Raw genomic sequence first — 26,646 nt, 5'->3', positions numbered from 1 at the left:
GTTGCTAGGTTAAAATTGATGACTTCTTGTATTTCAGTAGGCAACTGCCCTCTTGATTTTGGATTTAATTTCTTTATTACAGGGGCGCTTTTATGAAGACAGAGTCATGTTCAGGTACTTTGCTTGATGGAGGAAGCTCATTTCGGACTCTGTGATCTGCTCACCTGGAAAGGTCTGCTGTACTACTACAAGAGAGAAGTAGGGTCTGGAAGAAGGGACAATTTTATGATGCTTTGGAAGATAGTTTTTTTTTTCTTATACTGAAAATGAAAAGTAGTTGTTTCTATATGGACTCAGTCTTTGGAATTTGTATATTTATACATTTCAGTGAACCCTCAGCCATTCCTTCTGTATTGTAATTCAATTTCTCTTTTAAAATTCCTTCCCCACTTCTAGGACCTGCAGTTGCTGAACTCCACAATGGCTTCTATTGGAAAGTCTGTGACTGAGACCATTATTTATTTTGGAGCAATGAACAATTCTTATATAAATGCAATAAAATCATTATGCTCAAACTATGAGAGAGAATTTTAAGGATAATTTAAGAAATCAGTCTTAGCTTGTTTCTATACACAGATGGTATTATTTATTTTCAAAGGAAACCCGCGAGGATTCCCCTGGTGTGCAAGATGTGCCTGAATACTTTTGATCAGCTTCCTGCTCACTTCAAGAGGGTGTGTATGAAGCACGCCACGGCAGAAGAGATCAGGTGGCCTCTCAACAGGCGAGGGAGGACATGATGAATCACCTGAAGAACGGGGTCATCGTGGATTACCACAGAATAGAGATCAAAGGACACTTTGTGGGCTTGAAATACAAAGAAAATCATGTTCTATGGGACAAGATAAATACAAAACTTAAGCTTTTATTTTAATTAGATTTATTTATAAAGCATAAGCAATCATTTATTACATTAATATATGTGAAAATAACATTTTAGTATCATACGTTTAGTATATTTAGTCCCTAATGCTGAAAGAAATGATCATAGAACATGACATCTAACCTTACCTGCTGTGTTTTTAATCCCTATTGCTCAATGCACGGTGAAAGCATTGCATACATATGTCTGACAATGAGGAATGGGCCCCTGAGACAGTCATTTGCCTGTTTCACAAATGATCGTATTTTACTAGAGATTCTGTTTGGGATTCAGATGTGCATTCGGACAGCAATCCCTTTCAAGAAATGATACGTTCTGGATGAGGTCAAAGGTGCTGGAACACTGTATTTAGGATGTGTTTGCAGAGACTGTGTGTCTCCTGCTTCAACGCAGTGAGAAATAGATGTGCTCCTGTAATTCATTGGTACATGCCCAGGGCAGTAAGCAGTCTGAGGATTTATTTCCAGACGGCATAGAGCAGTGAAGCAGTGAAGTAGTGCCACACACTGGATCATTATATTATTAGAATCTATTCTACTTAAATTATTACATTATACACAATTTGAGTTCATTTTAAAAAGTAAAAGGTAATGAAAGGAATGCATTTTCGTAAGAAAGATAATACCGATATGCATGTGATAATCTTCCTTATATCATGTAGTGCGTCATTTGGACACTTTGTGGGATTGAAATACAAAGAAAATCATGTTCTATGGTACAAGATAAATACAAAACTTAAGCTTTTATTTTAATTAGATTTGTTTATAAAGCAAAAGCAATCATTTATTATATTAATATATGTGTGTAGCGGCGAGGCTTATTAATAAGGCAGAATTAAGTGTTCTGAGCCTTCCCAAATGAGGCCCCATTTCTCTGTTCATCTCTGTGGTGCAGCCACAGAGAGACTATTCATGCAGGGTGATTTAAGGTTCTAGGACAGCTCCCAAAGGGGGATGCACTTAGCTAAGCCTGGCTATCATGATCAATGGTCATCCATTGGCGCCTATCTGTCTAGGGAGTGCCAGTTGGACATCTGGACTGCATTACTAAGTGTCAGGACTAAGTGACTCATATCTCACCTTGATCAATCAATCAGGGACTGGTAGGGCTGAGTAACCCACGTGGGACTCTGATGCCCATGGAACTTTCAGCCAATCAATGAGCTGAAGTTCCTCCAGGTAAAAACAGGCAACACAGAGAGCCTGTGAGATTCAGTAAGATTCAGAAGGGAGGATTCAGAGGATTCTGTGGACAATTCTAAAGGGAATTCAAAGGAGAATTCCAGGGCAGGGCGGCCCAGGAGCAGAAGGCTCCCAAGGGCAGGACATTCTCGCAGCGCACCTCCTGACCATCCTGAGACTCAGCCCGGACAACCACGGAACGGCCAGTGTGTCCGAGTGCCAGAACTTTCCTTTGTTCTAAGAGTCTAGAGCGGAGGTTGCCAGAGAATAACCAGAGGATCCACCCGAGGTTAGCACCAGCAGCAGGCCTCGTGAACAGGTCGGAACTGTGGACAGCTGAATCACTATTCAGAACTAGCTCTTCATCAGAAACGAACCGGTCCTCTTCCTGACTTGCTGGGACCCACAGTCATCTTTTCTCCTGTGCACAAACTTTGCTAGTTAAAGCCCACAGTGAGCATCAGCAGCGCAGCATCGCAAGCCGCACAGCACAGCCTGGCACGGAGCCAGAGAGCGCGGATTGGACAGCAACAGCCTGCAACTGTTTCTTTGTGCCCGCAGGAAGATCTGAATCCCCAAAGATTGGATGAGTATTCAACTTCAATGCATTACAGCTCAAGAATTCAATTGTTATCCCAACCAGTTGATATCAATTTAATTCCTAAGAGTTATGTACTTGTTTGAGTATCTAATGTAGAAGTTATAACCAAGTTCATTAACGAAACGGTCTTAATGAATGATATACTGAACGTATGTCCTCTTGATATGTGTAACACTTCGTAACTGACTGAATATATATCTTTTGTATTCTGATAACCCTCTCGATAAGATCTGTTAGGTTTACATGCATATTTTATGTATTAATAAATGTATCCTCGTGTATTAGTACCTGTGTGTGCGCGTTGTTTGAGTTATGTCACATGGTTGGATTCTAAAGCCATCAAAAGAATCAACTTTGTGATTTACTGCTACAATTAATAATTGTCTCAGTAAATGCCCAAACCCTACAGAACTGGTGCCTTCAGAGAGCCACTACATTTAATTTTGCTATGGCAACATTACATATTTGGCGTCCCTGAGCCGGTTTTCTTACATGTGAAAATAACATTTTAGCATCATATTATTACATACAGGTCTCTAGCTTCAACACAGTGATATATATATATACTCAGTGATTTATTGGTACATGCCCAGGTCAATAATCAGAATGAGGATTTATTTCCAGACGGGCTACAGGTAGTGTTGTGAAATACTTCAACACACTGGATCGCAGATTTAGACCCCCTGCACTCTTACTCCTTAAAAACCAAAGAAATGAAGATATGTAGCAATCACATTGCAACAGGGCTGACAGTGACTTAATGCTTATACTAGTGGACTTCTGGTACCTTTAGGGTACGGTGTTCCCTGAAGGGCTCTCAAACCCCGCATTTCAGATGCCTAGCTGTTTCGCTGATGTGTTGCACCTCAGAATCACTTTTAAACCTTACCTCTGGTATCTTTAATCCCTATTGCTCAACGCATGGTGAAAGTATTGCATAAATGTGTCTGAAAATGAGCAATGGGCACCTGAGAGACTCATTTGCCTGTTTCACAAATGATCATATTTGACTAGAGATTCTGTTTGGGATTCAGTTGTGCATTCTGACAGCAATCGCTTTCAAAAAACGATACATTCTGGATGAGGTCAAGGTGCAGGAACACTGTATTTAGGATGTGTTTGTACTTATTCTGTGTCTCTAGCTTCAACACAGCGATATATGTATATGCTCACTGATTTTTTGGTACATGCCCAGGGCAATAATCATTATGAGGATTTATTTCCTGATGTGCTAGGGGTAGTGTTGTGAAATACTTCAACACACTGGATCGCAGGTTTAAACCGCCTGCACTCTTACTCCTTAAAAACCAACAAATGCAGATATGTAGCAATCATATTGCAGCTGACACTCATTTGCCTGTTTCACAAATGATCATATTTTACTAGAGATTCTGTTTGGGATCCGGATGTGCATTCTGACAGCAATCTCCTTATCGCGGCTTTGCCCTTCTTGCCTCTTTGGACAATATCTCTATCTTGTGGTCGTTGTTGGTAATGTCTAGACAATATCTCCATCTTGTAGTCGTTGTTGGTAATGTCTTCTTATGCCCTTTTTTATTTTAATTCTCTATTAGTTGATTCTAGAAACTCTACAATGGAGATGAAAACATCAGTTTTATAGCAGACAATATGACATTATTTATAGTCCAATTAGAAACTTATTACCCTGTTTTTAACATAATAACAAATTAAAATTGAGTAAAACTAAGTTTGGAACACCAGGGAACATAACAAATGATTTTTAGGAAAACCATGAGGTTCTCTGTGTCCAATGCCTGCAAGGGGAGAAAGCTAGAATCCTTTGATTTTTTCAAAATTTGAAAATAAACATCATATAACAACAGCTTTCATTCCTAGGAGTGAAAAATAACCATTTTTGAAGACATAGTAGTTTCTAAAACACTACAATAAAGTTAAAAACATCAGTTTTATATTACATTATTTTTAGTGAAATTAGTCATTTTTTGCACTATTTTTAATAAAATATCTAATTAAAAGTGATTAAAATTAAGTTTGGAACAACAAGGAACACAAAAAAAAAAGATTTTTAGGAAAACCATGAGGTCCTCTGTGCCCGATGCCTGCAAAGGGAGAAAGCTAGAATCCTAAAAAAAAGTTATCAATTCTAGAGCCTAAGAGGAAAACAAGACAAATGTATATCTCCAAATAATTTTATGTGCTTCAGAAGAGCCCAGGAAAGTTTTTTGCATACATGAAACCACGCCCGTTTGCACATAAGCAGACATGGTTGCACACACGACTGCATGAAAGCACACGTGCATGCGAAGTCATCCTGTTGAGCATTTGAAAAGCCGCACCACGCCGCACTTGAAATAGCTCTTACATTAGTGGTAGACGCAGGAATCGCCTTTTTATTTACGCTCTTACCAACGCGATGGAAAGCAAAACAAAGCAAAGCAGAGCAAAACAAAACGAACAAACGAAAACCCTCACGTCCCGCACTTGCATATAACGCCGTTACGTGCCCAAGCGGTATTGTACGTCATCCTAGCACTGCACCCGGGGGCGTAAGGTATATGGGAACGAGCACACGCCACGAATCGTCTCGAATCACTCCCTACAGCTGTAAGGCGCCTTGAAGCGTGCACCCCCAACATTCTTCTTTGCGCATCTGTGAAAGGTAAACTCTTGAGCAAACTCTGAACCAGCTCTAAGGAAACTAATCTGATTAGACGTTACTTTGACTCATCTTTTTACTCTCAGTGCTGGATTGCTCAAACTCCAGCTAGGGTTAGGTTTAACATTCCCACGCTACTTAGACACTTTGTTTACGCTCAGTGCTGGATTTTGGGAACTTCAGGACGAGTGGGAATTTTCTCCTATCTGTCAATTCTGTTTTGTTTTGGAGACTCTTGGCTGCCTATATTGTACAGTGCAGCGTGAAGGAAACATTTTCCAAAACTGTGTCAGCTCAAAAGTTGTAAGAAAACCTCTCCAGCTGCTTTACCTCTCTTCATTTTTGTCATTTAATGTGACAATCGATGTATAACTGGAGCCTCACATATGCAAATGGTGAGGCTCCAGTTCGACACCACTTTACAGTATATGACAAAAGCATGGCAGACTGTGCCGGACCAGCTGGTAACTTCCGCTTATTTTGACCATATTAAACATTGGAAATCTTCCCACTTGCATTTGTGACACTTGATTTTGGCTCCACCTAAGACACTCTTAAATCTTCAAACACTTTTCTCTTCTCCCGCAACACTCTTGTCTGTCGGCACTGTGTGGCAGCGTTGCAGGACAACCCATCTCACCACGGAAAGGAACCTAACAGCTTTGGTAAGAGAGGAGAAAAGGACATGGCCCGTACGGGGCTCGAACCCGCGACCTTGGCATTATTAGCACCACGCTCTAACCAGCTGAGCTAACCAGCCTCGTAACAGTGCCCCTCTCTGTGCTGCAAAAAATCGAACTCAGGGAATTTCTTTTGTCCTCCTTTGAATAGAAAGCCGTGTAATTCAGTGTACGGGCTTTCTCATGCAGTTTCATGGTTTCACAGCATTATTCAGCTGATTTTAAATGTACCTAAAGGAGAAACATTATTGAAGACCATCAATTACCAAGAGCTTTTGTCAAAGGTTTTGGTGGTCATTTTTAATGACCACAGAGCACTATGACCTCGGTTTTACATCTCATCCAAAAGACAGCGCCCTTTTACAACACAGCTTCTCCGTCACTATATTGGGAGATTGGGACCCGCACAGACCTCAGGGTGAGCGCCTCCCCGCTGGCCCCATTAACACCACTTCCAGCTGGAAGCTTTGTTTTTCCCTGTAGCTCACCCTCATCCAGGTACTGACCTGGCTCACACCTGCTTAGCTTCAGTGGGTTTTCAGTTGCGAGTTGCAAAAGTTGGGATGCAAGTGATGGAGCCGTTCGCTGCAAAAGCCACTGCATTGGCCAGGAATCGAAACCAAGCCTCCTGCGTGGCAGGCGAGAGTTCTAACAATGAACCACCAATGCTCAATGCCTGTACCTTCAAAAAAGATGCTTTTTTGGTGCTGTGTGCAAAAAGCGTCGACATCTACTTCCAGCTGCAAAATGCCATCCGCGGACGCTGTGAATTTATTTATTTAGACACCGCTCAGAATCCCCTGTAAGATTCTCCTTCAATTCCGTTTTGCAGTGCTTTAGCTCTTTCAAAAGGCTTCGCTTTGCTAGTCACAATCCAAGGCTTGTGACAGCATTTGAAAACACTTGCCACTGCGTTGGCCGGGAATCGAACGCGGGTCAACTGCTTGGAAGGTAGCTATGCTCACCACTATACCACCAACACATGCCCGGGGGAGCCCTCCAGGACACCACCAGAGAATGCTCACGATTTCAGAAGTTGTCTCCGGGACGTGCTGATTCCACACATCCTGAATAAATCATGTTATTGTTAGTTGCTGTAGCTAGACGTTCAAATGAGTTTCATGGCCAGATGGACTGTTTCCTCAAGTGGTATAGTATTGCAGTAAGACAGCACGATGCCTGCAAGACTATGTCACGCTAAACGCCACAGATTGTGTTTGTCCGTTCGTGTCAGTCGTCCTGCAGCCACGGGAAGTGGGACACAAACATGCTGCAATGCTTTCAAGACATTAGGATTTGTTTGTGCAACATCCGAGTAGAGTACTTGTGGCTTGAATGTGACTGAGCAAGGTGTTTAAAGACAGAGACTGAAAACTGTTAAAGGATGAGTCAAAGTAACGTCTAATCGGATTAGTTTCCTTAGAGCTGGTTCAGAGTTTGCTCAAGAGTTTACCTTTCACAGATGCGCAAAGAAGAATGTTGGGGGTGCACGCTTCAAGGCGCCTTACAGCTGTAGGGAGTGATTTCAGACAATTCGTGGCGTGTGCTCATTCCCATATACCGTACGCCCCGGGGTGCAGTGCTAGGATGACGTACAATACCGCTTGGGCATGTAACGGCGTGATATGCAAGTGCGGGACGTGAGGGTTTTGCGTTTGTTCGTTTTGTTTTGCTCTGCTTTGCTTTGTTTTGCTTTCCATCGCGTTGGTAAGAGCGTAAATAAAAAGGCGATTCCTGCGTCGACCACTAATGTAAGAGCTATTTCAAGTGCGCCGTGGTGCGGCTTTTCAAATGCTTAACAGGATGATTTTGCATGCACGCGTGCTTTCATGCAGTCGTGTGTGCAACCATGTCTGCTTACGTGCAAACGGGCGTGGTTTCATGTATGCAAAAAACTTTCCTGGGCTCTTCTGAAGCACATAAAATTATTTGGAGATATACATTTGTCTTATTTACCTCTTAGGCTCTAGAATTGATAACTTTTTTTTCATTTTTGGCATTTTTCATCATTTTCCAGAAAGTGGTTGCAAGCCCGATATCATGCGAAGAAACTTCAGGATTCGGGGATCAGTCAATGGATTTTCTTCAAAGTTGGATTTTTGCACTCTGTGGACCAAGAGATGTTGTTCTATAATGTTTTTTTTTTTCAAATTTTAAATGATCATTTTTTCATGGAGCTTTGAAGGGGATGGATTCACCCTCCTTTAGCCAGGACAGAGCTCCAGGAGCCTGGGTAGGATTCTAGCTTTCTCCCCTTGCAGGCACCTGGCACAGAAGACATCATTTTTTTCCTTAAAATCTTTTTTTTTTGTGTTCCTTGTTGCTCCAAACTTAATTCTATTCACTTTTAATTAGAGATTATATTAAAAATAGTGCAATAAATGACTAATTTCACTAAAAATACTAAAAGTAATATAAAACGGATGTTTTTAACTTTATTGTAGTGTTTTGGAAACTAATATGTCTTCAAAAATGGTTATTTTTCACTCCTAGGAATGAAAGCTGTTGTTATATGATGTTTATTTTCAAATTTTGAAAAAGCAAAGGATTCTAGCTTTCTCCCCTTGCAGGCATCGGACACAGAGAACCTCATGGTTTTCCTAAAAATCATTTTTTATGTTCCCTGGTGTTCCAAACTTAGTTTTAATCAATTTTAATTTGTTATGTTACAAACAGGGTAATAAAGTCTTAATTGGACTATAACTAATGTCATATTGTCTGCTACAAAACTGATATTTTCAGCTCTATTGTAGAGATTCTAGAATCAACTAATAAAGAATTGAAATAAAAAAAGGGCATAAGAAGACATTACCAACAACGACCACATGATGGAGATATTGTCTAGACATTACCAACAACGACCACAAGATGGAGATATTGTCTAGACATTACCAACAGCGACCACAAGATGGAGATATTTTCCAAAGAGGCAAGAGGGGCAAAGCTGCAATAAGGTAAAATCATTTTTTGAAAGAGATTGTTGTCAGAATGCACATCCGTATCCCAAACAGAATCTCTAGTAAAATATGATCATTTGTGAAACAGGCAAATGAGTGTCAGCTACAATATGATTGCTACATATCTGCATTTGTTGGTATTTAAGGAGTAAGAGTGCAGGTTTAAACCTGCGATCCAGTGTGTTGAAGAATTTCACAACACTACCTCTAGCACATATGGAAATAAATCCTCATAATGATTATTGCCCTGGGCATGTACCAAAAAATCAGTGAGCATATATATATATATCACTGGGTTGAAGCTAGAAACACAGAATAACTGCAAACACATCCTAAATACAGTGTTCCAGCACCTTTGACCTCATCCAGAACGTATCATTTCTTGAAAGGGATTGCTGTCCGAATGCACATCTGAATCCCAAACAGAATCTCTAGTAAAATACGATCATTTGTGAAACAGGCAAATGACTGTCTCAGGGGCCCATTTCTCATTGTCAGACACATGTATGCAATGCTTTCACTGTGCATTGAGCAATAGGGATCAAAAACAGAATGGAAACAGACGAGGATGGGATTTGAACCCATGCGTGCAAAGCACAATGGATTAGCAATCCATCGCCTTAACCACTCGGCCACCTCGTTAACAAAACTGGGCTGTCCCAACTGGGTTGGCGCGCTCCAGATGATCTTTTTCTTTTTTTCCCCTCGTACTTGAGGGTCATTTTCCTGTTCCACATGCGATTTCAACATTTTCCTTGGGAGATGTCAAGCCAGCAAGCCACTGCTGTGGTTCAGTGGCCAGCGTGGAGTTCAGTGGCCCTGTTGTACACAGAAAGCACATTGAGCTCCTTGGACATGAAAAGTTCCAGATAAAAGCCATTTGTCATCCTTTCTCTTGGTGTCGATGTTGCTATTGTATGTAAAGGTGGCAACTTGCTCAGCGAGCAGGCGGAGCACACACCGAATGCAGATGTGTCTGAGTGGTGTGTCCAAGTGGCTGCAAAAGGATAGCACTCCTGGGGCGCTGTGGCTTAGTTGGTTAAAGCGCCTGTCTAGTAAACAGGAGGCCCTGGGTCTGAATCCCAGTGGATAACCGCCTACGGCTAGACTTAATTAAATGCAAGTATTCATTTCCTGTCTTTAACACGACTTGTTTTTCTTAAAATGGATGCAACTTGCAAAACATGAAATACAAACCTTGCTAATCAGCGCTAGCAGCTGGCAAAAAAAAAAGAAGTCAGCAATGTTTTTTTTCTTTAACCTTAACCCTGCTAACGGAGATGAGTTAAACGACCGAGTCTATGCAGCTTAAACGGTGCGCACGTCGGGTTCTTAGCTGAAAGGGTGGTAAATCACGCTCACCCCAGTCCTTAATCTTTTAAAGAGGATACAAAATTGAACCTAGTCGCCATATCACATACATCCTGTTCAATGATAAAAAGGTAACATCTATCCTCGCTCCAGAGTAAATCTCACGTTGAGGGCATATTTTTTTTCACTTTACCGTGAATCGGGCTCGGCTGCACAGAGGAGAGAGCAGAGCAATGAGGTCACGGGGACAGGGGAGTCACACGCTGGCTGTTTGAACACGCGGAAGATCACTGAGGGATCCACAGTATATGGACCCTCCGTGTGCAATCAGTCCGCACTCCGGACTCTGAATCCTGCCATCCGAGTTAAGATCTCGGCAGAACCTGAAGCGCAGTTCCTTCTTAAAACGTAATCTGGTGAGCATTTCTAGAATCGTACTTGTATAGATGCAGCCTTTAATGTGTTGCTAGGTTAAAATTGATGACTTCTTGTATTTCAGTAGGCAACTGCCCTCTTGATTTTGGATTTAATTTCTTTATTACAGTGGCGCTTTTATGAAGCCAAGGGACCAGGGAGCTGCCCCAGTACTGGGATGGCCAGTTCGAAATCATAGAAACTATTGTCAATTCCAGTCCCATGTCAGTGCGAGCAGGGATTTTGACATCTTGTTTTGCTATGTTCTGCACCAACAGGCAGGTGGCTCGGCCATTCCGTTCCAGTCTGGGGGTACAACAGACTGCTAGGTTCAGTCTGATAAACTGAGCTGATGGTTGGAAGAAAACCATCTCAGCGTCCATTCTCTGTCCCTTCTTTAGGACAAGGCGTACCGGAAACCCTGCTGCTGACGCAGGAACGATCAGGTCCGATTCGTTTACTACCTGGCAGGCCTGAGGAATCGTCTGACCTGACCGAATGTTCTCGGGGTCACCGCTTAGAGAGTGGGCATCTGGGTCCACCCGTTTCCACAGCACACTGTTTACTGTGTCCAGCTGGGCGCCCAGTCGAACCAATAGGTCTGCACCAATGCAGACTGAATGGGTCAGCTGAGGTGCTACCTGGAAGTAGTGAGCAAACTTCCTTTTTCCGATGGAGATGGAAGCTACACAGCTTCCTTTGCTCCAAATGGACCTATGAGGTGGGGGTGCCCACCACAGAACCTGTGACTGCGTCACCAGGGTCACCTGACAGCTTCGCGACAGGTCCTCGAACAGACCTTCACTGATTATGGACTTCTCAGAGCTGAGGCTAAGAATTACATCATCAACCTGCACTTCTGCCACCTGGACCCCCTCCCACCACCATGGGGTGGTAGTCCTGGGCCCCCTGAGGTACCAGGGTGCACAGAAAGGACTCCCATTCATTACCGGACAGGGAGATCCACTCTTCTTCAGGGATGAAAAGGGGGTGTGCTTTACCTGGCGGGTCAAGCAGCTGCTCGGAGCACTGCTCCTGTAGTTGGGAGACCGTGGGAGTGCTGGCCTGGGCAGGACTTCCCTGTAGTTTTGGAAAGCAAGAAGAGACATTTATTCTCGTCCAGAGGAACCAGGAGGAACCTCCAACTCAGCTATAGTGTTCAGTGGGCACTGTGTGATCACAGCATAACCACTGAATCCCCCTTTTTGCTGTGCAACAGGCTTAGGGTTTTTGACCTGAGCCCACAATTTTCCACGCTGGCAGTCCACCAGAGGCTCCAGCCTGTCAAGCACGTCTTGGCCAATGAGTAGTGGCTCTGTTTTTAACCTAGAGATGTAAACAGGATGCACCACGTTCATTGGCCCGAACCTAAGTGCCACCCACACTCGGTGTGTGATCCTGGCATGATCCTGGGTATAGCTGGAAATATCTATCTTACACGGTTCTACCTTAAGTCTGATGCCTTTTCCTTTCGCTACTCGTTTGAGCTCGCTGAGTAGATCGGCTGACATCAAACTAATTTCAGCCCCAGTGTCAATCAGTGCTTCTCTATCTAAGACGTTTTCAAGAGAAACCTTGATATAAATACGCCTTGCTTTGCCTTTCTGGCTGAGATTCCCTAAGAATTGTTGGAAGCCTGCCTTTTCTTTGACTTCAGGGGCGGGGTCAGCGCCCAACTCAGAGTCACAGCCTTCTTCCAGGCAGGAACCCTCCCACCCAATCAGATAGACTGAGGGAGGGGCTTGGGACGGATCCCCGCCTCCTCCAGTGAGAAGGGGCGTGGTCCCCCTAAGCTCATTCACACTTCTGGTATTCGCTGCGGAAGGTTTACCCTGTCCTGATCTCTCAGGCAGGGCTTGTTCAAGCCTGGCCAGGCGGGCTGCAGTCGACTCCCTTCGTCCAGTCTTCTGATAGACTCTGCCTGAGCCCTTGCCTTCCCCGTAGCGCTCACGGCGGCTCTGACGCTTAGTGCGGTCCTGCCTGCCTATTTTGCGCCGGGGCTTAGCGAGCTCAGGAACCTCAGCTGCCTCGAGCTGAGGCGAGTCGTCAACCCTGCTGGCTTTAGTGGCGAACACGGCCGTTTTAGCAGGTTTTCGCTCTGAGGAAGCAGAGACTTCAGCTCCCCAGGCTTTTTGAGCCAACCTTCTAATGTCAGCCATTTTCATCGCTGTGTGTGCATCACAATCATTTTCCTGACTGAGGGATGCAGATTAGCAATGAATAAACCTTTGAAATTCACGTTCTCTTCGCAACCCTCTTCATTCCGCCCTGCAAAATAAGTGCGCCTAAGCCTCTGATAATAGTCGCGAGGGGCTTCAGCTTTTTCGTGCTTAATATAATGCACAGCAGCCACGGCAGCTATGGGATCGATAAAAGCCGAAAATTCTCCGATCATTGCCTGACACAGCTCCTCGAAGCTATTACAGACCTCCGGTCCTTGTCTAGACATCCACTCGTGGACCGCTCGGCTGGTAGTTTTCCTTACTTACATAGCCTTTTCCTGTTCGGACGCTTCGGGCATAAACTGCAAAGTATATCTCAGCTCATCGATGTAGGTCTCCACATTATTCCCTGACACTGACGGGTCAAACCTTTCTACATCTTTGGCTAACTGCCTCAGGGAGTGGAGGTTAATTTTTACGGTTTCTCCGCGGGCAGGGAGACGGCCGTGATCAGGAGCAGGGGGTCTATGCCTGAATTGACTCGCCCTTGCGTTTCGCGCAGGACTCGGCGATCTCCCCCATGCCGATCCGACCACAGACCCTGGCCGGGAGAAACCTCCTCCCGGCGCGCTGGGTGAGCGCTCCAGGCTGCTAGGTGGGCTGGCATGCAAGTGGGATCTAGTCTATTTTGCTTCCAGTACGGCAGCATCTGACTCCTTTTGCCTTTCCTGGCTGAGCTCATTTAAACTCTCAATTTCTTTTTCTTTTTCTTTCGAGCTCGCTTCCAGGTCTCTCCTAGCTACCTCAGCCGCAGTTTCTCTAGCAGACAAGTCATCTAATTTACCTAAAACTTCCCTGAGTCAGTCTTCACTTTCCTCATTTTTCACTCTCTTTTCTCTGATTATATCCAACAACTCGACTCGCTCCGCCTTATATCTTTCTAGCGTTCCCTGAAGCTTTTGAAACTTTGTCAGCTCGGACAAAGACAGTTCCAGCTGTTTAGCTAGATTTAAGGTGAAACTCGATAGGACCAGAACTGCGTTCACAGACACTCCTGTGTTAAGCTGGTTCGCTACCTTAGCTACTAAATCTACTTGCAGCTTCTCAATATCATCAAAGTTCAACTTTTCGATACCACTCCAGTAACCAGGATTGTCGTCGCTAGAAATAGTACTTATAAGCGACTCCACTTCAGACATTTTAGCAGCCATTGTCATTACGTCAGAGAAACTTTAAGAGTATTACTTTTTTTTTTCTTTTTCCAAAATACAGTATGGAATCTAGACACCCGAGCAGATGGATTTCCAATCAGCACACGTTACACTAAACGCTAGAAAACAGGGGGATTTCTTTACGCAGTTATCAGCACACCCGGTATTCGCGTATAGAAGCCGCGGTGCTGTGCTGAACTTCAGTTATTCTGTGCGACTGATTCTCATTTCATTCTAAACTCGCCCACCCAGGGACGCCATTAAATGTAATGGTTTGATGGGTTTACTGAGACAATTATTAATTGTAGCAGTAATCACAAGGTTGTTCGTTGGGGCTTTTAGAAAATCAATCGTCAGAACAACTAACAACGCACACACAGGGGTTCAATACACTAGATACATTTATTAATATAAATTGTGCACCAAACATATACTAGTCTGCCTGGATACAAGTGGCAGACCTTACTGTGAGGGTTATCAATATACAAGGTATATAATCCCGAAGAGATGCAAACACAAAGAGATACACAACAGAGAATATATGTCAATATATATCGTTCGGTTACCAAATCGCTAATCAGTGTTATTACCCACTGTTACTCTAAACTCGGAAGTAAATACATTACTCATGAATTAAATTGATAACAACTTGTGTTGAGGTACAATTGAATTCTCGAGACGCAATGTAGAACATGGGGTTTACTTATCCACTGTGTATGGATTTGGAATTTCCCGGCACGAACACCAAACCAGCTGACAGGCTCTGTTGCAGCCTCTGTTCCAGCGGTTGTCCAATGGGCGTTGTCCCGGCGTCCTCTGGCTACCGGCCAACCAGTCAAGGTGCAGCTCGGAGTAGGACGGGCGGAGGAATCTGACTGCGGCGCACAGGGCAGTCGTTGCTCCGAGGGGATCTACCAGCAGTCCGGCTGGCTGGTAGAAAGTCTCTATGCACAGAGTGTGACCGCGAGTCCTCACAAGTCACTCTTGTACCTGGGAAGAAGCTGGTTCTTTCCCGGTCCAGCACTGCTTCTGAATAAGCTATTCAGGTTGTCGACGAGGGTCCAACTGTAGGGTCCAACTGTCCAACACAAACACAATCTGTGGCGTTTAGCGTGACATAGTCTTGCAGGCATCGTGCTGTCTCACTGCAATACTATACCGCTGGAGGAAACAGTCCATCTGGCCATGAAACTCATTTGAACGTCTAGCTACAGCAACTAACAATATCATGATTTATTCAGGATGTGTGGAATCAGAACGTCCCGGAGACAGCTTCCGAAATCGTGAGCATTCTCTGGTGGTGTCCTGCAGGGCACCTGTGGGCGTGCGTTGGTGGTATAGTGGTGAGCATAGCTGCCTTCCAAGCAGTTGACCCGGGTTTGATTCCCGGCCAACACAGTGGCGATTGGTTTCAAATGCTGTCATGAGCCTTGGATTGTGACTAGCAAAGCGCAGCCTTTTGAAAGAGCTAAAGCACTGCAAAACGGAATTGAAGGAGAATCTTACAGGGGATTCTGAGCGGTGTCTGCATACACGCAGTCCGATACGGGTGCTGAAAGCTTGATCTACTCTCAATGTCATGCTGCCTTTCCCCGGAGTAAATCTGTTACATTGAAAGAATGCTTCTGGCAGGTTCAAAAAGGGACCCTTGTTAATTGGAGAAATCAATGATTTCGAATGAATTCTGTATGCGTTAAAAGACAGCTATACACAGAAAACATGCAGGACACTGCTCATGATGTTTCCCGAGCCGAAACACAGTGCGTTTTTCCAAGCCATCTGACAAAGCCCGCCCACTGAAAACTGCAGCAGATCGTGTAAAGACGTTCAACTTTGTAACTACTGCACGCACAGGAAGCAGAATAAATTCCTCTTTTCAAACTGTCAAAGGTTTGCTTTGCGAACGCTGCAGGACGTCGCACAATCTCTTTTGAACGGGGACAAACGATTTCTTATGGGGCGCAGTAAGACAAGTACAGACAATTAAAAAGCTCCACTCATGCCGACGATGCAGCATGAAGAAGCGCAACCTAACGTTTGACAGACAAAAGCCGGGCGCCCTACGAGCAATATGAAATCAAACTGACAGCACACGGCGTTTCGCGCTGACTCAAAAGTGATCTCGACAGACGCTGGTATAGTATTGCAGTGATACAGCACGATGCCTGCAAGACTATGTCACGCTAAACGCCACAAATTGTGTTTGTCCGTTCGTGTCAGTCGTCCTGCAGCCACGGGAAGTGGGACACAAACATGCTGCAATGCTTTCAGGACGTTAGGATTTGTTTATGCAACATCCGAGAAGAGTACTTGTGGCTTGAATGTGAACTGTACGTGCCCGCCCCCTTTCCTCTGTAGTGCATGAGTTCCTCCCGGCATGCCCTTCGTCATTGTTCTGTCATCTTGTATTTAAAGGGTTGTATTTCTGCTGCTGAAAATAAGCAACGGTTTTCTCACAACGCCCTTTGTTCCCGACGGAGCCCTTGTCTGTCATGAAATTCTTCAAAACCTCAAGCTAGAAGAAGAAGAAGACGACAAATATGAAGCGTTACCGCAACGACATGCCATGAGACGATCGATAACGATTTCCATAGGATCCCCGCGGTTGCCTGGCAACCGTCAGCTTTGCGCAGTGGCAGTATCGTAGCCTGTGAGGTTTAGCCGAGGCGCAATTATTGCTAGTTGAAAACTTTTCCCAATACCCCGCTTCCGCCGGTTAGTCTTGCAGGCATCGTGCTGTCTAACTGCAATACTATACCGCTGGAGGAAACAGCCGGGGTTCAATGAGCCTTGGAATGTGACTAGGAAAGTGAAGCCTTTTGAAAGAGGTAATGTCGACGCTTTTTTAACCGAGTACCAAAAAAGCATCTTTTTTGAAGGCCTGGGCACTGAGCATTGTTGGTTCAGTGGTAGAATTCTCGCTTCTCACGCGGGAGGCTCTGGTTCGATTCCCAGCCAAAGCAGTGGCTTTTGCAGCGAGCGGCTCCATCACTTGCATCCCCTTGCAACTCGCAACTGAAAACCCACTGAAGCTAAGCAGGTGTGAGCCAGGTCAGTACCCGGATGAGGGTGAGCTACAGGGAAAAACAAAGTTTCCAGCTGGAAGCGGTGTTAATGGTGCCGGCGGGGGGGCGCTCACCCTGAGGTCTGTGCGGGTCCCAGTGCCCCAGCATAGTGACGGAGACACTGAATTACACGGCTTTCAATTCAAAGGAGGGCAAAAGACATTCCCTGAGTTCGATTTTTTGCAGCACAGAGAGGATTGCTGTCGTGAGGCTGGTTAGCTCAGTTGGTTAGAGCTAATAACACCAAGGTTGTGGGTTCGAGTCCCGTACGGGCCAGGTCCTTTTCTCCTCTCTTACAAAAGCTGTTAGGTTCCTTTCCGTGGTGAGATGGGTTGTCATGCAATGCTGCTACATAGTGCCGACAGACAATTAAATGACAAAAATGAGGAGAGTTAAAGCAGCTGGAAAGATTTTCTTACAACTTTTGAGCTGACACAGTTTTGGAAAATGTTTTCTTCACGCTGCACTGTACCACATAGGCAGCCAAGAGTCTCCAAAACAAAACAGAATTGACAGTCATATAATGTCCATTAACCCCGATTTTAAACACAGCATCATGTCTGCCATCATAAGAATATGAGTCCAATATTTTAGAATATAGTCAGAATGTCTTCTAACCTTACCTGTGGTGTCTTTAATCCCTATTGCTCAATGCATGATGTACGTACTGCATACATGTGTCTTGAGAATGAGGAATGGGCCCCTGAGACATTTACCTGTTTCACAAATGATCGTATTTTACTAGAGATTCTGTTTGGGATTCAGATGTGCATTCGGACAGCAATTCCTTTCAAGAAATGATACGTTCTGGATGAGGTCAAAGGTGCTGGAACACTGTATTTGGGATGTATTTGCAGTGATTGTGTCTCCTGCTTCAACGCAGTGATATATAGATGTGCTCCTGTAATTTATTGGTACATGCCCAGGGCAGTAAGTTGTCTGAGGATTTATTTCCAGACGGCATAGAGCAGTGAAGCAGTGAAGTAGTGCAACACACTGGATCATTATATTATTAGAATCTATTCTACTTAAATTATTACATTATACACAACTTGAGCTCTCAGCACCGTACTGAGCCCAGGTGTTTTTCTAAAGCTGTCAGGTGCAGTTCATTTACATGAAGGAAATCTCTTACTGGGTACGATTACAATGCAGTAAGTAGCACAGACTACTTAGGGAGTAGGCTGATGTGTTTAAAAACAACCAGCGCCAGACAGGAGTCGAACCTCCAAACTCCTAATCCATAGTCAGACACATTATCCATTGCACCACTGGCCCTCGTGTGACATTGCAGGGCTGTAACCCAGTGAGCTTAGCACTGCAACTAGTAAAATATTACCCCCGGTCCATTCTTTTCCAAAAGTGAGAAACACCTGTTTTCTACATTTTGTCTGTTTTAAAACCATATCTCTTTAAACCAAACCAAGAGTTTGTCTTTTGCACTGATATTCTGATTCATTTCGATTTCAAAGAAAAAAAAAACATTACCTTCCAAAGCATCATAAAATTGTCCCTTCCTCCAGACTCTACTTCTCTCTTGTAGTAGTACAGCAGACCTTTCCAGGTGAGAAGATCACAGAGTCCGAAATGAGCTTCCTCCATCAAGCAAAGTACCTGAACTTGACTCTGTCATCATAAAAGCGCCCCTGTAATAAAGAAATTAAATCCGAAATCAAGAGGGCAGTTGCCTACTGAAGTTCAAGAAGTCATAAATTTTAACCTAGCAACATATTAAAGGCTGCATCTATACAATTACGATTCTAGAAATGCTCACCAGATTACGTTTTAAGAAAGAACTGCGCTTCAGGTTCCGCCGAGATCTTAACTCGGATGGCAGGATTCAGAGTCTGGAGTGTGGAATGATGGCGCACGGAGGGTCCACATACTGTGGATCCCTCAGTGATCTTCCGCGTGTTCAAACCGCCAGCGTGTGACTCCCCTATCCCCCTGACCTCATTGCTCTGCTCTCGCCTCTGTGCAGCTGAGCCCGACTCATGGTAAAGTGGAAAAAATATGCCCTCAACGTGAGATTTACTCTGGAGTGAGGATAGTTGTTACCTTCTTATCGTTGAAACGGATGTATGTGATGTGGCGACTAGGTTCTTCTCCATTAGCATGCTTAAGGTTAAAGAAAAAAACATTGCTGACTTCTTTTTTTTTTGCCAGCCGCGAGCGCTGATTAGCGAGGTTTGTATTTCATGTTTTGCAAGTTGCATCCATTTTAAGAAAAACAAGTCGTTCAAGACAGGAAATGAATACTTGCATTTAATTAAGTCTAGACGTATGCGGTTGTCCATAATGACCAGTTCTGTTCGAGAACACAGAACAAAAAAAGGCACCGCTGGGATTCGGACCCAGGATTTTCTGTTTACTAGACAGGCGCTTTAACCAACTAAGCCACGGCGCCCCGGGAGTGCTGTCCTTTTGCAGCCACTTGGACACACCACTCAGACACATCTGCATTCGGTGTGTGCTCCGCCTGCTCGCTGAGCAAGTTGCCACCTTTACATACAATAGCAACATCGACACCAAGAGAAAGGATGACAAATGGCTTTTATCTGGAACTTTTCATGTCCAAGGAGCTCAATGTGCTTTCTGTGTACAACAGGGCCACTGAACTCCACACTGGCCACTGAACCACAGCAGTGGCTTGCTGGCTTGACATCTCCCAAGGAAAATGTTGAAATCGCATGTGGAACAGGAAAATGACCCTCGAGTATGAGGGAAAAAAAAGAAAAAGATCAACTGGAGTGCGCCAACCCATGTCAGGACAGCCCAGTTTCCTAGACGAGGTGGCCGAGTGGTAACTGTATGCTGAGTCTAAAGACAGTTTCACCCGTTTTCTGATTGCTCGGTTCTGTACCAGTGCAGACATGTCAAACAGTGAATGGCTGTACCTCTATTGTATCCGTGCTCAATGAATGAAATCGGTAACAAATGAATAAATGTCTAGATATACGAAAAACGAGTGGTTTATCGACTCATCTTCATTTGCAGATTTAGAGGCAGCTTCGATATTCGTTTTACAGACGGGTTTTTTTTTTTGAATATGGGTCACACACATGCCACAGCAACAAAACATCTCTAGAGATGAGGCTATAGATCACCTTTCCATCCTGCAGGTTCTCCTCCCAAAGCCTACGGCACCAACGGCGACCCCTGCTGGCCGGGAGAGCAAAAGCTTACAGCACCTGGTATTCCCAGGCAGTCTCCCATCCAAGTACTAACCAGGCCCGACGCTGCTTAGCTTCCGAGATCAGACGAGATCGGGCGTGTTCAGGGTGGTGTGGCCGTAAGCGAAACCCCCGGCGCCTGACTCGCTACTTGAAGCTGTGTGGGGCGGGGGTTCCGTGCCCCCCGAGCGGGACTGAAGGATCGTTCGTGTGCAACTCTTTGGAAAGGAGCTGCTTTCCAAATCGCATTGTGTGCCTGGATGTTGGCGAATGCGCTCCCTTGTGTTGGCTCGTCCCGCACTGGAGGAGGACAAACAATCTGCACGGAGGAGCACCAGGCAAGTCTTCAGTGCACAGCACTCTGGAAACATTTCGGGGCTGTCGCGTGTTTATTTCAGCACGTAAAGGGCACCGGTCCAACACGTCGGCCGGGCGCGCGGCGCCTCCGCCCTCTTGCTGCCCCTGCAGCTGCTTCACTTTTCCCTTTAGTTGCCATCGATTTTTTTGTAGTGCTATACATATACGATTGAGGTATCTTAGAGTTCTCCTTCGAAGACCCAGCACTCTCTTTTCTTTTCCCAGTGTTACTCATATCGGACTTTTTAAACCTAAAAAAAAATCGTTTTTTTTTCTTTCAATTATAACTGAAGTTTAAACAACTAGTGTTAAGTCCTTATTTTTCTGTAGTCAAAAAAAGCAAAAATTAACATTCAGGTCATGAAAAACTCAAAAAAACTCCCCAACCACTAAACTTTACCTCCCACCTGAGCGCCATCTTGAACTCCCCTACCACCAGAGAATGCTCACGATTTCGGAAGCTGTCTCCGGGACGTGCTGATTCCACACATCCTGAATAAATCATGATATTGTTAGTTGCTGTAGCTAGACGTTCAAATGAGTTTCATGGCCAGATGGACTGTTTCCTCCAGCGGTATAATATTGCAGTGAGACAGCACGATGCCTGCAAGACTATGTCACGCTAAACGCCACAGATTGTGTTTGTCCGTTCGTGTCAGTCGTCCCGCAGCCACGGGAAGTGGGACACAAACATGCTGCAATGCTTTCAAGACGTTAGGATTTGTTTGTGCAACATCCAAGAAGAGTACTTGTGGCTTGAATGTGAACTGTACGTGCCCGCCCCCTTTCCTCTGTAGTGCATGAGTTCCTCCCGGCATGCCCTTCGTCATTGTTCTGTCATCTTGTATTTAAAGGGTTGTATTTCTGCTGCTGAAAATAAGCAACGGTTTTCTCACAACGCCCTTTGATCCCAACGGAGCCCTTGTCTGTCATGAAATTCTTCAAAACCTCAAGCTAGAAGAAGAAGAAGACGACAAATATGAAGCGTTATAGCAACGACATGCCATGAGACGATCGATAACGATTTCCATAGGATCCCCGCGGTTGCCTGGCAACCGTCAGCTTTGCGCAGTGGCAGTATCATAGACTGTGAGGTTTAGCCGAGGCGCGATTATTGCTAGTTGAAAACTTTTCCCAATACCCCGCTTCCGCCGGTTTGCAATACACTCGGCGAAAGCAATTTTTGACAGTCTCGTCAGAGACTGAGCAAGGTGTTTAAAGACAGATTTTGTCATAGTGACATAATGGTAGAAAGAAACGAGCTTCCCAGTGGGCAAAAGCCGTATAATATACGTCTATTAAACGCATACCTTAGACATCTAAATGTGGTCTGCAATTCATCTAGAATGAAATTCTAATATACGTCTACTGTTATACGTCAATTATACGTCTATGATTAGATGTCCATTATACGTAAATGGTTGGAGTTCTATTATACGGATAAATTCAGAGGACTATTATACATATAATGTAGGTGTTACAGATAACTTTAGAGGTCTATTATACGTATATGGGTAGAGGTCTATTATACATCAAAGACAGGTTTTACAGGTGTAGAAACTAGTAAATCAAGCCAATGATTAGGTTTAGAAATTTATTCTGAAAATACACATTCACACCTGAAACATATGTATTTCAAATTATACATTGTATACAATCAATCAACAATCAACATATGGGCAATAATCATAAAAAACACAACTAGTCTTAAACTTCAGCTACAAATTCTGGTAACATGGCAATATACAGTATAGTAACGACAAACACAAACTAATTACATTAACACACTAACTCAAAACCACATTTTGATTCAAATATACATTTTAAAATGTACAACTTCTATATTTCCAAGAAAAAAAAATATTACAATGGAAGTTAAGACGATTTTTGTCCACTATTTGCAAACCCTGTCTAATTGTCCTAACAGTTAGAACCAAAAACCTATTATTTTCAGTGTCCAGATCTCCTGGCCCCCTGCCTTGCATATGCATTCTTCAAGTAACACGTTGCGTGCTCCTTTATTTCTTTTTCTGTTGATGTAGGGTGGGACTTCAGCACCGCAGCTAGGAGAAAATTATATAATATTACTTCCCAAATAAATGATGATTAATATCTTCTTTAGTATAATCTAAAAAATGAATGGTTTACTGAGCTCAAAGCTGAAATAAATGTATAAAATTTGGCTTGCATCATAGCAGTTGAGCAATAAAGTCTGTCCTAATTAAAGAGTACCCAAAGTTTGAAAGTACAACATAGAATAAGAAAAGAGAAACGGCAAAACGATTTTGTGTCATCTTCCCCATTCACACTATTTTTATGTGCCATTTTTTGCTTATTCACGTACTATTTTAATCAAAATAATATTAAGAAAGATCTGTATGTATTCAGATAGTATTATTATTGTTCATACTTGCTCGTCAAAAGAGGATTGCTGAGATATTTGCGGATATACTTCTACGTTTGAAAAACGTGACCAACGAATACTAGCAATGCATTGTGGTATATAACCGGAAAATATGCTGGGTTGAATATTTTCTCAACGTATGCGTTTATTAATGTTGTCGATATTATGGTTGAAATTTAACATTGATAATACATCGCGGCTATGTGCCCCCTGCTATGAGCTGATGTGCAATTTTAACGCATGCAGTTAGTAAGGATCGGTCACTGTTGTATGGTATTATATATAATGACATTATGGAATAGGATGGGGACAGGCCTGGCATCACGGGGGGAGGGAGGAATGTCGCCCCTTCAGTTTTGGGCAAAAAGATTTACCTAACTTAATTTGCGCCCTAAAAAAATAGTTGTACTTTGTCAATGGTCAGACATCACTAAATGACACGAACAGTCACTCAGTCTGTTTGATGGGCAGGAGGGCTATCCGTCCAGGAACTGCACATATCAGTGTCGTTATTGAGTGTCAACATTACGATCCTGTTTGCTCAGGTGGACCGATTCCTTGCAGTAGTTTATCATTAAACTTAAAATCATTATATAACTAGGACTAGTTATAGCAGTCTGTGCTTTCTGTTGGTTTTACAACAATTTTTTCTTAACGATTCAGAACGTCCATGTAGCTGCAAAAATGAACGCTTATGGTACTTTTCGCTCCAGGCTATACAAACCGTGAGAGTGAGATTAGATCGGATCGTCTCTAATCGGTCCCTACAGTTGGAAGGCTCCTTGAAGCGTGCACCCCCATCATTCATCTTTGCGCATCTGTGAAAGGTAGACTCTTGAGCAATGTTTGAGCCAGCTCTAAGGCAACTAGTGCTATTGGACAGACACCTCTGGAAGATCCTAAGAGTCTCTTAACACCACTTCCAGCAGCAAGCTTAATTGTTCGCTGGAGGTCTCCCACCCAGGTACTGACCAGGCAAAGAATCACCAGTACATTGAATGAGGAAGTTAATCCTGAAATCCAATTACATATCTCAAGGTAAGACAAATCCATAAGAACATGTCTTAGTATTACTTCGTTTACATTAGTATGGCACTGAGTTGGAGCTCCTCTTTAAGCTGTGGTTTAGTTTTGCATTCATGTGTTTCTAGAGCAGTTATTTATGGGGGTGGGTGGGTCTTTCACAGAGGCTCAGGACAAATCCCCCGCCTGAAAGTCTAATGTGTGCGTTCAGACAGTCACAGGTCAAGAGCCAGGCAGGAGGACAATGGACAGAAGAGCCAACGAACTAAAAATAAAAGAACAGATATGAAAAAGCCACCATCTTTTTCTTTTTGACATTTTCCGACTTTCATGCAAGCCAGGACAAAGTTGCTCGTAGCTACTTGTGGATTCAAATACTCTATCGAGTGCTTTGATGAGTTTTTGCAATTTGATTGTCGTCCTGTCAGCCTGTTTCTGTTTTTTTTTTTTTCAATCTAGGGATGGAAAGTATGAGGGAAATGATGGAGCAATCAATAACCGCTCCGGAAAAATGGCAGAAAGAAATGGTCCGTCACTAAGGACATTTGTGAAGCAGAGGAGTGACATCACCACAAAGGCGACACATTCTGCTGATGGTTTTGGTGAATAATGATTGAGGCGCGTTAAGAGAAAGGTAGCTGTGTCAGCATGCGTAGGCTGCAAAGGATCAAGCAAAGGTTTACTCCATGCTGAAAAGAGAAGAAAAGAAGCACAATGTTTCGACTGTGGAGCCTTCTGCGCCATCTTCTTTAGCGGTGATGATGTTTACATTGGAAAAACTGAGACATGCGTCCCTGGGTGGGCTTGAACCACCAACCTTTCGGTTAACAGCCGAACGCGCTAACCGATTGCGCCACAGAGACTGACGGCTGCTTGTGCTCCCTACATTTGCAGGTTTATGGTCAAAGAAAACAATCACTTGCGCTTCTTGCAGCCGGCAATCTTTTTCCACTGACAACCAAGAAATGGATTTCATCTTTCACAAGCTGTATGGATTTCTTCAAAAACAAGTTATTCCAGAAAGGAAATGAATTCTTGCATTAAACTGAACCAAGCTGTACATGTTTGTCTGAAATGATACATTCGGCACAGCAAGACACGGAGAGAGGCACCGCTGGTATTCAGACCCAGGATCGCCTGCTTACTAGGCGGGCACTTTAAGCCACTAGGGAACAGCGCCAGCGGAGCACCACGCTTTTACAGACACTTGGACACATCTGCGTTCGGTGTGCACTTAACCTGCTCTCTGAGCCCGTTGCCTCCGTCCCATTTAATAGCAGAACTGACGCCAAGAGAAATGATGAGAAATGGCATTTATCGGGCACTTTTCATGTCCAAGGAGCTCAATGCCCTTGACACCTCCCCAAGGCGACAGAGCTGTGCATTCTTTGGCGACACCATTTTTTCTTTTGTTTAATTTCTATACTTATTGATAGAATAAAAATGATATGTCATGTACTGTAAGGGAAATGTCTCTTTTCATGGGGAAAGCTAGCACCAGCAAATGTTGTGTTTAGAAGAAGTGATTTAACATGACACGTGACCTAATTTACCGGAGCAAAAGCTCACCCAGCAAGCCCTGCTTTACTTCTACAGGAGAGAAGTACTGTAGAGTCTGCAAGATGTTCAGCTGGGTAGCTACGTCAGCATGCCTCGGCTGCAAAGGAACAAGTACTAGGTTTATTGCATGCTGAAAAGAGAAGAACGGAAACACAGCGTTTCGACTGTGAGGTCTTCTCACACCTGAAGAAGCCTCACACCTGTAAAAGGCTCCATGGTTTTCTTTCTTCTCTTTTCAACATGGAATACACCTATTGTCTGCAAGATGTGACAATTTCATGGTGTTTTGGAAGAAAACCTTTTTTCTTTGAATTCAAAATCAATCGGAATTTCAGCACAACACATCAACACTTTTTCTGTTTTAAGGAGATGATATTTTAAACCTGACAAAAATAGTAGGAAACACAAGTTTCTTGCTGTGAAAATTTAGATGGGGAAGTGTACTACTAGTAGCAGTGTAGAGCTCTCTGTGGTGGAGTGCAAGCGCATGTTCTATGGGCCAGTGGCGTAATGGATAACGCGTCTGACTTCGGATCAGAAGATTGTAGGTTTGAGTCCTGCCTGGCTCGTGAGGCTTTTAAACCTCTCAGGTTCCTCGGTAACAGGTTGCCGTCATGTATATGAACTATAGAAAAGCATTTGCCACAACCCGTAAATTAGCACGCAAGTGCGGGCTGGTGAACACAGAACTGTATGGAGATCATCTCCAGCTCCGAGCTCAATTGCAATGAAAAAACATGCAGAACAGAACTGGAGAGCAGCTGAATTTGTGCTCAGTAGGGTGGGGAGGACTCAGCATTGCTATTGTTCTAATTGGCATGAACTGCAGGGGATCTGAATCAGAACACGTCACTTAGTTCGATCATTGCGTCAATATGTAGGCCACGTTAATACAGAATTATTACTTTGTCTGTCTCGTCTTTGTATATAGCTGAATGTCCCTGACAATTTCATGTTTAGTCCATGCTGAAAAGATAAGAAAACCGCCACAACGTTTCATCTTGGAATAAATCTTTACTTGTTGTT

The 26,646-nt window shown here is 43.8% G+C and overlaps 6 non-coding genes and 1 pseudogene across 6 annotated transcripts; 4 read left to right on the top strand and 3 right to left on the bottom strand.

The window, feature by feature from the left end:
• Positions 1-9,500: 9,500 nt before the first annotated feature.
• On the bottom strand, positions 9,501-9,582 carry trnas-gcu (transfer RNA serine (anticodon GCU)). The gene has a single exon. It is a non-coding gene; the product is annotated as a tRNA-Ser (tRNA).
• A 5,782-nt stretch (positions 9,583-15,364) lies between these two features.
• Positions 15,365-15,436, top strand: trnag-ucc (transfer RNA glycine (anticodon UCC)). The gene has a single exon. It is a non-coding gene; the product is annotated as a tRNA-Gly (tRNA).
• Positions 15,437-16,659: 1,223 nt separating this feature from the next.
• LOC138230887 (U4 spliceosomal RNA) lies at positions 16,660-16,812 on the top strand (annotated as a pseudogene).
• Positions 16,813-20,282: 3,470 nt separating this feature from the next.
• LOC138230996 (5S ribosomal RNA) lies at positions 20,283-20,401 on the bottom strand. The gene has a single exon (XR_011186581.1). It is a non-coding gene; the product is annotated as a 5S ribosomal RNA (ribosomal RNA).
• A 1,292-nt stretch (positions 20,402-21,693) lies between these two features.
• Positions 21,694-21,835, top strand: LOC138230883 (U4 spliceosomal RNA). Its single transcript, XR_011186477.1, has one exon. It is a non-coding gene; the product is annotated as a U4 spliceosomal RNA (small nuclear RNA).
• A 3,014-nt stretch (positions 21,836-24,849) lies between these two features.
• trnan-guu (transfer RNA asparagine (anticodon GUU)) lies at positions 24,850-24,923 on the bottom strand. The gene has a single exon. It is a non-coding gene; the product is annotated as a tRNA-Asn (tRNA).
• Positions 24,924-26,116: 1,193 nt separating this feature from the next.
• trnar-ucg (transfer RNA arginine (anticodon UCG)) lies at positions 26,117-26,189 on the top strand. Its single transcript has one exon. It is a non-coding gene; the product is annotated as a tRNA-Arg (tRNA).
• The last annotated feature ends 457 nt before the right edge of the window (positions 26,190-26,646 follow it).

Source organism: Lepisosteus oculatus, unplaced genomic scaffold, assembly GCF_040954835.1.
Source record: "Lepisosteus oculatus isolate fLepOcu1 unplaced genomic scaffold, fLepOcu1.hap2 HAP2_SCAFFOLD_52, whole genome shotgun sequence".
NCBI lineage: Eukaryota > Metazoa > Chordata > Actinopteri > Semionotiformes > Lepisosteidae > Lepisosteus > Lepisosteus oculatus.
The sequence above is the reverse complement of the archived record's forward strand: the minus strand, read 5'-3'. Positions and strand labels throughout refer to the sequence as shown.